General features: G+C 39.2%; 1 non-coding gene across 1 annotated transcript; it reads left to right on the top strand.

Moving 5' to 3' along the window:
• The first annotated feature begins 11,254 nt into the window (after nt 1-11,254).
• On the top strand, nt 11,255-11,361 carry LOC131250302 (small nucleolar RNA R71). The gene has a single exon (XR_009173227.1). It is a non-coding gene; the product is annotated as a small nucleolar RNA R71 (small nucleolar RNA).
• The last annotated feature ends 1,041 nt before the right edge of the window (nt 11,362-12,402 follow it).

Below are 12,402 nucleotides of genomic sequence, written 5' to 3'. Positions count from 1 at the left end.
CGATATCCTTGGAAGATATTTCTCTTCAGTCAATCTCAAATCAAGAACTCATAGACCCACCTCATAAGAAGGCTCAAGTTAAGAAGATCGTTCTACATAGGTGAGGGATATCCCACATGGCCTCCTCATTTCATTGATTTCCAAATTAGCTTAAGCTTAAAAGTAGGAAGATGATATAATTATGTGAATGTTAATGATGCTTCTTAAATTGATATTAATAATCATGTAGGATTGTTGAATCTGGTTGTTTTAATTCATCTTACGAGAAATTGGGTCATGTTCTCTATGCCATACTTAGCATTACCTTATTATATGTGCACTTTCACTAGATGTGTTTGGAAGTAATAAATCCTGTCTCCATTAAATGATGAATTTACTCTATAATATATTTTATATGCTAGAGTCATTCTAATATGAATCTATAGTGTTTACAATCTTAGAATGGTATTCTATTTCTTTCAATTTTAATTAGTTATAATGATTGTGAGTGAAATGCAAATGCCTATTACCAAGTCCTATATGATCATAAGGTGATTTAGACTTAATTGTGCATGCTCCAAGTTACCTATGTAATAGTAAAAGTTAAGACATGACTCTACCAGTGACTACAAGCATGACGATACCTAAACTTATTCTCGAGTCATATAACGAACCCTAGGTGTGGAACGCCAACCATGGTGGGAAGTAGAATGAGCTTGTCTCAATGTTAAGTTTCTTGATATGCCACACCTATTGGCCCCTTTTGACTTAGAGAAAGTAAAATACTTTATACTTAGCTCTTTTTGAATGTTTGGTATCCTATTAAAGACCCCCAGCCTTGATCGTATTTATGAGGATAACTTTGTGCATGAGTATCATGGTGCATCACATCCACACATGACATGTGAGCTCTTCCGAGTGCTCACTGTAAGCCGCACACTATTCAAAATTTCTAAAGCGATTACCCTTTAAGTGTTACTCACAAGTCATGTACATTTGGGTCACTTTGGGCGCTCTTTCTTTTCATGAGGCTTTTCCAGGATTAGACACTCCTGGGGTGTACCCTGTGTATTTTTTTCAGGAGATCCTTGGGCGCACTCACTTACATGGCTTTTTTTGGGTAGATAATCTATCACGGACGGTCTGCATGGTCTTTTTCGGGTGGCTAGTTCTCCTTGGGCATACCTATGAGTATTTTTCCGGGTGACTAATTCATCTTGGGACAGCTGGATGTGCATCCCCAGATCTGTAACTTGTACATACATTCATACACCCATACATTCATTTATAATTTCATGATTAGTCTCCTTGTAATTTGAATATATTGATTTAAACTGTTTTTGGAATGATGTGATATGTATGAATCCTTGCGGAAAGTTCCCACTGAGTTTTCACTCACCCAATAGTGCGATTGCACCAAATAGACACAGGTATGAAGACCAGGTGGAGACCCCTATGACAGGATTCCAGGGATGGCTAAGGTAGAGTTTGGCAAGGAAGAACTCTATGTGAATGTTGTTGAGCCGTTGGAGCTCAACTGATACTTTAGGATTTACTTGCTTTCATATTTCAGACTACGTGTTTTGTTTGAGTTGTAAAAATATTTCCCCTGTTGTGGGATTTCTTTTTACTCCCATTTACATGTATTAAACTTCCTTTTTGTTACTCTGGACATCCCTAGCTTCCGTAGTGATTGCTTTACTTCATGCTTTGAAATTTACTATTAATTGGATGTATGATGGTCCATTTTATAACGTAATACTCGGGTTCTCAATGAGGAGTAACTATCCTCGGGTTTTGATAACCAGGGTATTACATGGGTAGATATTAGCTAACTACTGGCCAGGCGGATAGTGTGGTCTCTTCCACTTGCATGGCTGCGTGTCTAGTGGGCGGCGATTGCATGTAGAGTGTACTAGACCCCCTTGATGATCCCAGAGATGTACAGTACTGGTATGTGGACTTATTGAGCAGGGGTTGCATACTCAACATTTTACTCATTTATTCATTCATTCACTATCCACTAGGGCTGGTGGTGCGTAACTAATTGATATGTGTACCTTCTAAATGGCCAGGATTACGGTTGAGTCTAACTATCCAAATTAGGTATGGGACTGGTTTGGATAGAAGTCCCTTGTAATGGATCCCATAGCCTGCGATACTACATATTATTATCTCGACTTCACTCCTACATGGTTATTTCATTCGCACCACATATTGCATTGCATCCTCAGCATTTGATATTTGGTTCTCTATGTCTCTGCATTGCATAATCGATCTACATTGCATACTCCGATATTGTATGATTTATAGACTTGGCAGTATTTACAACATTGTATGATTTGTGGACCTGCATTGTATACTTGGCACTTACCTTGTGCACATACTTACACCACCCTCAAAGCTTTCTATAAGCTTATGCACGATAGATGCGTGCAAGTAGTGTTAGGTTGTAGCAGTATTGAACTTGAAGCATGCAGCGGTCTTCTAGATATTTGATTTTTGATATATGTATTTCCCCTTCATGTATTGTATTCAATTATTTTTATTAGTGGATATGTGGTGATGATGATGTTGCATTTGTGATTTGGGTAAACATGTGGTTATATTTATTACGAGTTAAATGTACATTGGAAAATCCTCCTTGTAGGATCCCAGGATCGAAATCTGGCGTATGGATGCTGGGACCAAAAAAGGGGTACTATGGAGGCTGTTGGCACTAGATTCGGTAATTAGGAATTTTATGAGCCTGATTTTCGAGTTTGGGGTGTGACAAGTTATTAAAAAGAAAATTTAAAGAATTTTTGGCTAACCCAAATTGGCAAAAATTCGGGGTGTTATACTACACCAAGAGATATCAAGCTCTTCCTCATGTCAGGAACGTGTCTCACCCCGGTCAAGGTACGCTCCATCCTATCAAACATCTTGATACACATCGATCCAACACCCATCACATTACAAGCATTATTATTACACATAAATACCTGGCCACCATCGCATTCTCTATAATTGGTGAACCAACTCCAATGAGTCATGTGATATGATGCGCCAGTATCCAAAATTCACTCATCCTTATGATCATTGTATAAGTGTTTGACCATGGACATTGACAACACATCACTTCCACTCGTACCTTTATCAGACTTGGCAGTGTTAGCTTCTTTTAAAGAAGCCTCTGAGTTCTCTTTTCTTGCCTTACGATTTGTATAATCCTTCTTCATGTGCTTAGACATCTGTTCACTCCCCAAGTATAGGGTTGTGATATAGTAATAAACTCGGTAAGACCGAGGTTGAATCCCAAGGGACTGAAACCTGTACGTAATCTGAAACTAAGTAGAATTATAACTAGACTAAGATGAAATCTAAATCAAATGAATTTGAGGGAATAATGATGAATTATTAATCTAAAACTTAAAGAATTCAGAGGTAAGAAAGTAGGGATTCAGAGGATTCACTTGTAGAGATCAGGGAGATCTTATGCCTATTTCAAGAACTCAACTGGACTTAGAGTCCCATCTTCATGAAAATCAAGACTGAACTTCCTTTGATATAGTTTTTAAGAGATGAAAGGTATATGAATTAGAATGGATTCCATCACTAAACCATGCACATGAGACAAAGTAAACAACAGAATTAAACTAATTACTAACCAATCAACAATGTATGAAGGTTAGGAAGGGTACCGTCATCCGACCATGCCCAGGAGATGATGGTGAACAATAGGGCTTCCTAACGTCATAAACATAAAAAGGAAAGGAACATGCTCAAGCTATCGTAGACCTATTGTACTTTTAATCACAATAGACCATTAAAAACTAAAAACATTCCCTTAATAATCAAACTAATATCAAATTCAGTTCATAAATTAAATTAAAGGCATAAAATAGAGTCTCCCATCTCCTACAAGCTTCACCTCTTAGCCCTAGCTAAGAGGTTTAGCCCAACATAATAGGACTAGATCTCTCAAATATCATACGAAAGTAAACATTAAATGAAACCAAAGAAAAGCTCTAAATTTCTCCCTTTCTCTCCCTATTACTGACGTCCACAACAACTCCTTGAATCTGATGCCCAGCTTCCCAGCCGTGGATGATGATCCCCCTCTCTCCCTTTCTCTCCATTTTAAAAAATGTCAGCAAGGTCTGTCGAGAGTTTCCGCACTCCATGCGGAAGTTTTACGCAGCAGGCGTATGAAGTCGGTGCGAAAGTCTTACGCACTCCCTGCGTAAGCTTTGTTACGCAGTCAAGAAAACAGTCCAAGAAAACGGTATTTTCCTTACTTCTGTAAAAAAGAACAACATACCCTGGGGCATTTTTGAACGAGCAACATGATGGACGGGTTGGATCTTCCAACTGATCAACGATGGTGGCCCACCCATGTTCGTACGCAGTTCTGTTTCTCAACAGAGCATCGTACGTATGACGTTGTGAAACTCGTCGGCCAGTGATTGGTATCAGACGAGGGATTCATTCCGTTAATTGGAATGCTCTCGAAAAACCATTCGGAAAGGAATGTTTTTGAAATGAAATCGGTGTGGCCCATACGATCTTCTGTGCTACCATTCATCTTGCATGCAGCTAAGATCTTCACACGTCTGCTTTCATGGTGGAGAAAGGACACCTAGGTGAGGTTAATACCCCCCCTCTGTACAATATTAACGGTCCAGATGGCTGATCTGGATGAGGTGTGGGCCCCACTGCGTGAAACCGATGGACGGACGTCCGCTGTGGCTTTTTCTGGATTTAAAGAAACTGGTCGGTCAGCGTGTGCTAACCAACCTTAGGCGTAGTGGTGCACGACCTGTGCACATGCCCACTATGATGTTTCGCTGAATCCACTCCGTCCATCCTGTTTTTCATATAATTTAAGGGGTTGTGAACAAAATTGGAGCATTTCCAGATACCAGGCGGCCCTCAAATCGGCATTTTATAGGCCGATCTATCCATTGGGCTACTTTCACAAGGATCCAACGGTTCAAATTTGATTTTTACGGTTAATTTATGGCCCTCAGGACATATATGAAGTTTCAAGTCAAACGGATAGTTCGAACCCTGTGATCTTGCATTCTGGACCAATTTCAGGCCACATGAACTTCAGTTTTTCGATTTTCTTAGGTCTCTGGCATGTAAATCCGTCAATCCTAGTCCCCTAAGGTCCGTTCCTTGCCTTAGTGATTCTGGAGCACTAAATTCATTCGTTTAGTACCCTTTTCTAGTCCAAGCTCCTAAATACACCTTGCATCAAAAACACGATTAAAGCAAGGTGTTAAACGGTATCATGCTCGTAAATCCAGGCAATAACTAAAGTTTAGCATGCAATATTTGACCCTCAACACAACCCCCAACAAGCATCTTGCTAGTCCCAAGCAAAGTATGCGAAAAATAAGTTGAGAATTATATGAGAACTTCTCAAGTGATTTTTGAAAAACTATCCAAATCCCAAAATTCTAAGGTTCATGAATGTTGGGAATTACTTCTCATAGACTCAAGCACACGATAAACTTCATAATCGAGTTCAAAGTATTAATCCATCAATGAGAAAAATTCTAAACATTGAGTTTCATATGTGTATAGCGTAAACCTAACTTACCATCATTAAGAGATCCAATCGTCAATTTCCATGATACATTGATAATCAAAAAGGCATTTAGGACAATCAAAACCTAAACCAGAACTTGCCTTACAGTTCTTCTTTTTCATTCTTCTAGCTTTTGATTTTTCCATCAAGGGGGAGGGGAATCGAATCTGCACCTATAGGGAGCAAACCTATGGTGGAGATTGTACGCCCAACCCTTTTCACATATCATCCATGGGGAATTAAATCTACACCTATAGGGAGCAAACCTATGGTGAAGATTATTCGCCCAACCCTTTCCAAAGGTATCTGTTTTTTTTTTTTGTTTTTCATAGGTATTTTCTTTTTCTTCAATTAATTATGATGGGCAAATTTTCCAGGCTGGTTCCTTATATGCTTAGTGACAACCAAGTTACAATTCAATATCGAACTGAAACCTTAATGTGCAAGCGAGATGTGTCTTGTGAAATCATGACTCAATTAATGTTTTTCTAATCATGGATTAACAGTTTGAACTTAACTGTGAAGTCTAACAGATAATTGAATCCAAGAGTCATAAATCCCCAACACTCCGTATTTTATAATTCTAAATCAAATATAGTTGTCAAAATCACTTCGAATTCATACAAAATTTCAGAAAAATTTAAAAATTTTCACAATTTCTGCTCAAGACCAAGAAAACACTAATTAGGTAGCCTAATCTCCTACCCCCAACTAAAAATCTACATTGTCCTCAATGTTAAAGATATGCTCGCAATGTACATGAGACAATGAAAGTGAATGAGAAGTGATGGGAAGATTGTACCTGGACGAGGGATTCAAGAAGCTTTTACACAAAGATCTCAGCATGAAAGCAAGTCAGCACAAGAAAGAAACCAACAAAAGAAAACTATCCTAAAACAATGTAGAAAGAAAATTAACCTAGAACAACATAAAGCAAACTAACTTAGTCCTATGAAAACAGGAAACCTACCTATACCTCCATCAGACTATGAGATCAATCCTGGTAAACAAGATCAGTCAGAGGTATGAACATGTCCTCTGAATCAAATTTCTCGACAAATGGCTTTAAGCGATGTCTATTTACTTTAAACTCCTTGCCATTGTCAGGATCTCTTATCTCAACGGCTCCATGAGGATACACAGTGACCACAATGTAAGGGCTAGTCCAACGAGATCAAAGCTTACCTGGAAAGAGATGTAATCAAGAATTATACAAAAGGACTTTCTGACCAGGTGTGAATGATTTTCGTAGAATACGTTGGTCATGAAACGCCTTCATTTTTTCCTTATAAATTCTTGAGTTCTCTTATGCATCATTCCGGATTTCTTCGAGTTCATTCAACTGAAGTTTACGTAGCGAGCCAGCGTTGTCCAGGTTGAAATTTAATTTTTTTATTGCCCAGTAAGTTCTATGTTCTAACTCCACAGGCAAGTGGCAAGCCTTCCCATGGACAAGTCTAAAGGGAGACATTCCAATAGGGGTTTTAAACGCAGTACGGTAAGCCCATAAGGCATCAGTCAATCGGATTGATCAATCTTTATGGTCAGGGTCAACCGTTTTCTCCAAAATGTGTTTGATCTCCCTATTGAAAATCTCAACTTGCCCACTTGTCTGTGGGTAATATGGGGTGCTCACCTTATGAGAAATATCGTATTTCTTCATTAAACTCTCGAATGGGCTATTACAAAAGTGTGAGCCCCCATCACTAATGATATCTCGAGGCGTTCTGAATCGGAAAAGGATGTTCTCTTTAAGGAATTTAATGACCGTGCGATGGTCATTATTCCAACACGGAATAGCTTCAACCCATTTAGTAACATAGTCTACAGCGAGCACAATATATAGATTTCCAAGAGATTGGGGGAATGGTCCCATGAAATCAATGCCCCAACAATCAAATGCCTCGATGATAAGAATGGGATTCAAGGGCATCATATTTCGACGGGACAACGCTCTCAATTTCTGACAACACTCACAAGCTTTGCAAAACTCATGAGTATCCTTGAACATAGTGGGTCAGTAAAAGCCATACTGCAAAATCTTGGCTGTGGTCTTTTTGGCAGAAAAGTGACCACCACAGGCCTTTAAATGACAGAAAGAGATGACACTCTAATGCTCAACGTCTGGCACACATCTCCTTAAGATTTGTTCTGGGCAATATTTAAATAAATATGGATCATCCTAGAAAAAGTTATGCACCTCGGTGAAAAATTTCTTCTTATCTTGCGCAGTCCAATGTGTCAGTATGGAACCTGTGGCAAGATAATTAGCAATATCAGCGAACTAAGGTGAATGGGAGACTCTGAACAATTGTTCATCAGGGAACATATCATTGATATGTGTCGTTTCAAGGGAATTAGAGGGATTAAGGTGAGAAAGATGGTCAGCCACTACGTTCTCTACTCCCTTTTTATCTTTTATTTCCAGGTCAAATTTGTGGAGTAGGAGGATCCATCGTATCAGGTGGGGCTTAGCATCATTTTTAGACAGAAGATACTTGAGCATCGCGTGATCAGTGTAAATAATGATCTTAGATCCAATCAAGTAGGACCGAAATCTGTCCAAAGCGAACACTACGGCCAAGAGTTCTTTTTTTGTAGTTGAGTAGTTCACTTGGGCAGGATTTAGAGTCTTACTCGCATAATGAATAACATAGGGTTTCTTATCTTTTCGCTGGCATAGAACCGCCCCAAGAGCATAATCAGACGCGTCGCACATAAGTTCAAAAGGAATGCCCCAGTCGGTTGGTTGTATGATGGGTTCACTAGTCAACATGTCATTAAGCTTAATAAAAGCTTCCTGACATGGCTCAGTCCACTCGTATGGTGCATCCTTTTGAAGTAGATTACATAAAGGACGAGAGATGAAACTAAAGTCCTTTATGAATCTTCTGTAAAACCCAGCATGTCCTAAGAAGGATCGCACGTCCCGTATGTTCTTGGGTGGAGGTAGGTTAAAGATAAGATCAATTTTTACCTTATCCAACTCGATTCCTTTGGATGAGATAATATGTCCAAGAACAATTCCCTTATGAACCATGAAATGACACTTCTCCCAATTAAGTACAAAGTTCTTTTCTTCACATCTTTTCAGCACACATTTAAGACTCTCTAAGCACTCGCTGGAAGATGAACCGAAAACAGAGAAATCGTCCATAAAGACCTCTAGATATTTCCCCACCATGTCAAAAAAGATACTCATCATACATCGCTGAAAGGTGATAGGGGCATTACATAATCCCAATGGCATCCTTCTGTAGGCAAAGGTGCCATGGGGACATGTAAATGTGATCTTTTCCTGATCCTCAGGGGCGATTTCAATCTGAATGTGGCCCGAATACCCGTCAAGGAAACAGTAATAGGAATAACCAGCTAGCCTTTTCAAGATTTGATCAATGAAGGGCAAAGGAAAGTGGTCCTTCCTCATGATAGTATTCAGCTTCCTGTAGTCAATGCACATTCTCCAACCAGTAGTAACTCTTATTGGCACGAGTTCATTATTAGCATTGGCTACGATGGTGATCCCGGACTTCTTAGGAACCACCTGAGTTGGACTCACCCATTGACTATCGGATATAAGGTATATGATACCCACATCTAATAGTTTAAGAACCTCGACCTTAACCACTTCCCTCATGTTTGGATTTAGTCTACGTTGTGATTGCTGAGCGGTCTTCGCCTTATCCTCAAGATATATGTAGTGAGTACACATCGAAGGGTCAATTCCCTTGAGGTCCGCTATCGTCCATCCAAGGGCTCCCTTATGCTTAATGAGAGTAGATACGAGCATACTCTCCTGTTCTTTTTCCAGATAGGTAGAGATCACCACCGGGTATGTCTCATCTTGACCTAAATATGCATATTTCAAATCAGAGGGCAAAGGTTTTAGGTCAAGCTTCGGTGGCTTGAGGTTAGACGGTAGAGGCACTACATCAGTTTGTGGCAATTCTTCAAATTGTGACCTCCACCGGTTAACTTCAAGTATCGGTGCAGTATCAAGCAAGGCACACGTCTCCCTAATCATGTCATCATCAAAATCATGGGAGCGGGCCAGGCACATCTCTAGAGGGTCAGAGGATAAGGTCAGAGGTGTCGTATCTTCCACTAAAGAGTCAATCATGTTAATGTCGTGGAAATCATCATCATCCTCTAAGTTTCTGCCGTTATTGAAAAAGATGTTTGACTCTAATGTCATAGTCCCAAAAGACATAGTCATGACACCATTCCTGCAATTGATAATTGCGTTTAAAGTGGCAAGGAATGGGCAACCAAGAATGACAGGAATCTGAGTGCTCATGTTATTGATGGGTTCGGTGTCCAGGATGATAAAATCTACAGGGTAGTAAAATCTATCAACTTGGACCAACACATCCTCAATTATCCCTCTTAGTACATGAACAGAGTGATCAGCAAGTTGTAGTGTGGTTAGGGTGGGTTTTAATTCCCCCAAACCTAACTATCTGTATACCGAGTAGGGAATCAGATTGATGCTCGCTCCTAAGTCAAGAAGTACATGATCAATTCAGTGGTCCCCGATTACACATGATATGGTTGGGCTACTGGGATCTTTGAATTTCTGTGGCACATCTTACTTTAGGATGGCACTCACTTTCTCAATAAAAAAGATCTTCTTTTCAATACTCTGCCGTCATTTGGTCATGCATAAGTCTTTTAGGAATTTGGCATATGAAGGTATCTGTTTTACGACATCAAGTAGAGGAATGTTGACTTTTACTTGTTTCAACACCTCTAGGATATCCTGAGTGTTAGAGAGAGGTTTTGGTGTGACCAACCATTGGGGAAATGGAGCAACTGACTTTTCTAGAAGTTCCGGTTCTGATTTTTGTGGGGCCTCACTAGGTCCATCATTATTGTCCTCTTCTAGTTCTTGAAGCTTTTCGGGCCACCGGAAGGATTTTATCAATGATCTTCCCACTCCTAAGAGTAGTGATGGATTTATCGTGCTCCATTTGATTTGAAGAGATGAGATTACTTATCTTGTATTGCGGTTTAGGATTGGGGAGCGGTTGTGCAGGAAGCATCCCCTTTTCTATAACCATCATACATGAATCCATCTTTTGCATAAAATCTCGCATTGCCTGGGTCAGCTATTGCATGGAATTTTAAACTGGTTCTTCTTGAGGTTTCCCCTTATTTGGATTTTGATTGAAGAAACTTTGAGGAGTAACAGTTTGTCCATTTCTCCAACTAAAGTTTGGATGATTTTTCCAACCAGGATTGTACGTATTAGAGATCGGTCCATTGAAAGGTCTTTAATAAGTATTTACGGCATTAAATTGTTTATTCAACACTTCTCGAAAGGCAAGTATTGTAGGACAATTTTCAGTTGTATGAATGTTGCAATTACAAATGCCGCAAACACTTTCATTAACCTTATTCTTCTTTCCTTACATGGCCTCAAATTTTCTTATGAGTGTAGTCACTTTATACTTGAGATCATCCTCTTCTTTCAAGAGATACAATCCACCTTTCTCCTTAGATTGAGTCGGCCTAGACGTGGTGTTCGATTTTGGGTAATAGTCCCATGATTGTGTTTTTTCAGCAAGACTATTAAGGTAATCCCACACCTCGTCGACATTTTTATTAATGAATTCTCCATTACACATTGTCTCGACCATTTGGCGCATGGAAGATGTCAGTCCATCGTAGAAAAAATTTGTAATGCGCCACGTTTCAAAGCCGTGTTGTGGGCATGAACTAACTAAATCCTTGAACCTTTCCCAACATTGGTAAAATGTTTCATCCTCCTTTTGGGTGAAGTTCATGATTGCTTTTCTAAGGGTAATCGTTTTATGATGTAGAAAAAATTTCTTTATAAATTCTCTCTGCATATCATTCCATGTGCCAATGGATCTAGGACGTAGTGAATGTAACCACGTCTTAGCCTTCTCTTTTTAGGAAAAAGGAAAGAGTTTCAGCCTGACTGTATCCTCAGACACATTTTGAAAATATAAAGTGGCTATGATCTCATCAAACTCTTTCAAATGTAAATATGGTTCTTCAGATTCAAGCCCATGGAACTTAGGAAGGAGTTGGATAACCCCTGGCTTGATGTCCATATGTCCTATATTTTCAGAAAAAATCATGCATGAGGGCGTATTCACCCCCGCTGGTTGTAAATAATCTCGTAAAGTACGAGGTGGGGGTGCTTGATGCACCTCATTCTCATCCTGAATGTCCTCCACCCTAGGTTGGGGTAGAAGAGGTTGGTTTTCAACCATCATTTCAATTAACTCAGGGGATTTCAAGTGGTGTTTAGTCCTGCGATGGATAGTTAACCCCTCAACCAATCCTTCTTCAGTCAAGAGACGTCGAGTGTTGTCACGAGCCCACTTGGGCATGAAACACTCGCAGACCTCAATCAAATTCGAAACCTAATCCTAAGAAAGGAAAAGAAAATCTAGAAAGAAAGAGAGGGTTGGAAAGAAGTTACCAAATTAGAGTCCCTAAGTTAAAAACCTACAAAAGAAAACAAAATAAGTCAGTTTCAAATTCGAAACCTAATCCTAAGAAAAGAAAAGAAAATCTAGAAAGAAAGAGAGGGTTGGAAAGAAGTTACCAAATTAGAGTCCCTAAGTTAAAAACCTGCAAAAGAAAACAAAATAAGTTAGTTTCTAAAGAGAATGTCTAAAATTAGAAAATCCTTAAAAAGAAAGATAGAAGTAAACTAGTTTCTAAAAGAAGAAATTCCTAAAGGAAAGTAGAAATTTCTAAAATAAATTAGGAAAGTCTTAAACTAGAAAGTAAGTTACTAAAAGAGATCTGAAAAATAAAAAATAGAGAAAGAGCTTACTGAATTAGAAATTTCTATCTTAAAAGCCTAC

Source organism: Magnolia sinica, chromosome 6 (assembly GCF_029962835.1).
Source record: "Magnolia sinica isolate HGM2019 chromosome 6, MsV1, whole genome shotgun sequence".
Classification (NCBI taxonomy): Eukaryota; Viridiplantae; Streptophyta; class Magnoliopsida; order Magnoliales; family Magnoliaceae; genus Magnolia; species Magnolia sinica.
This window is presented reverse-complemented; position numbering and strand designations above follow the sequence as displayed.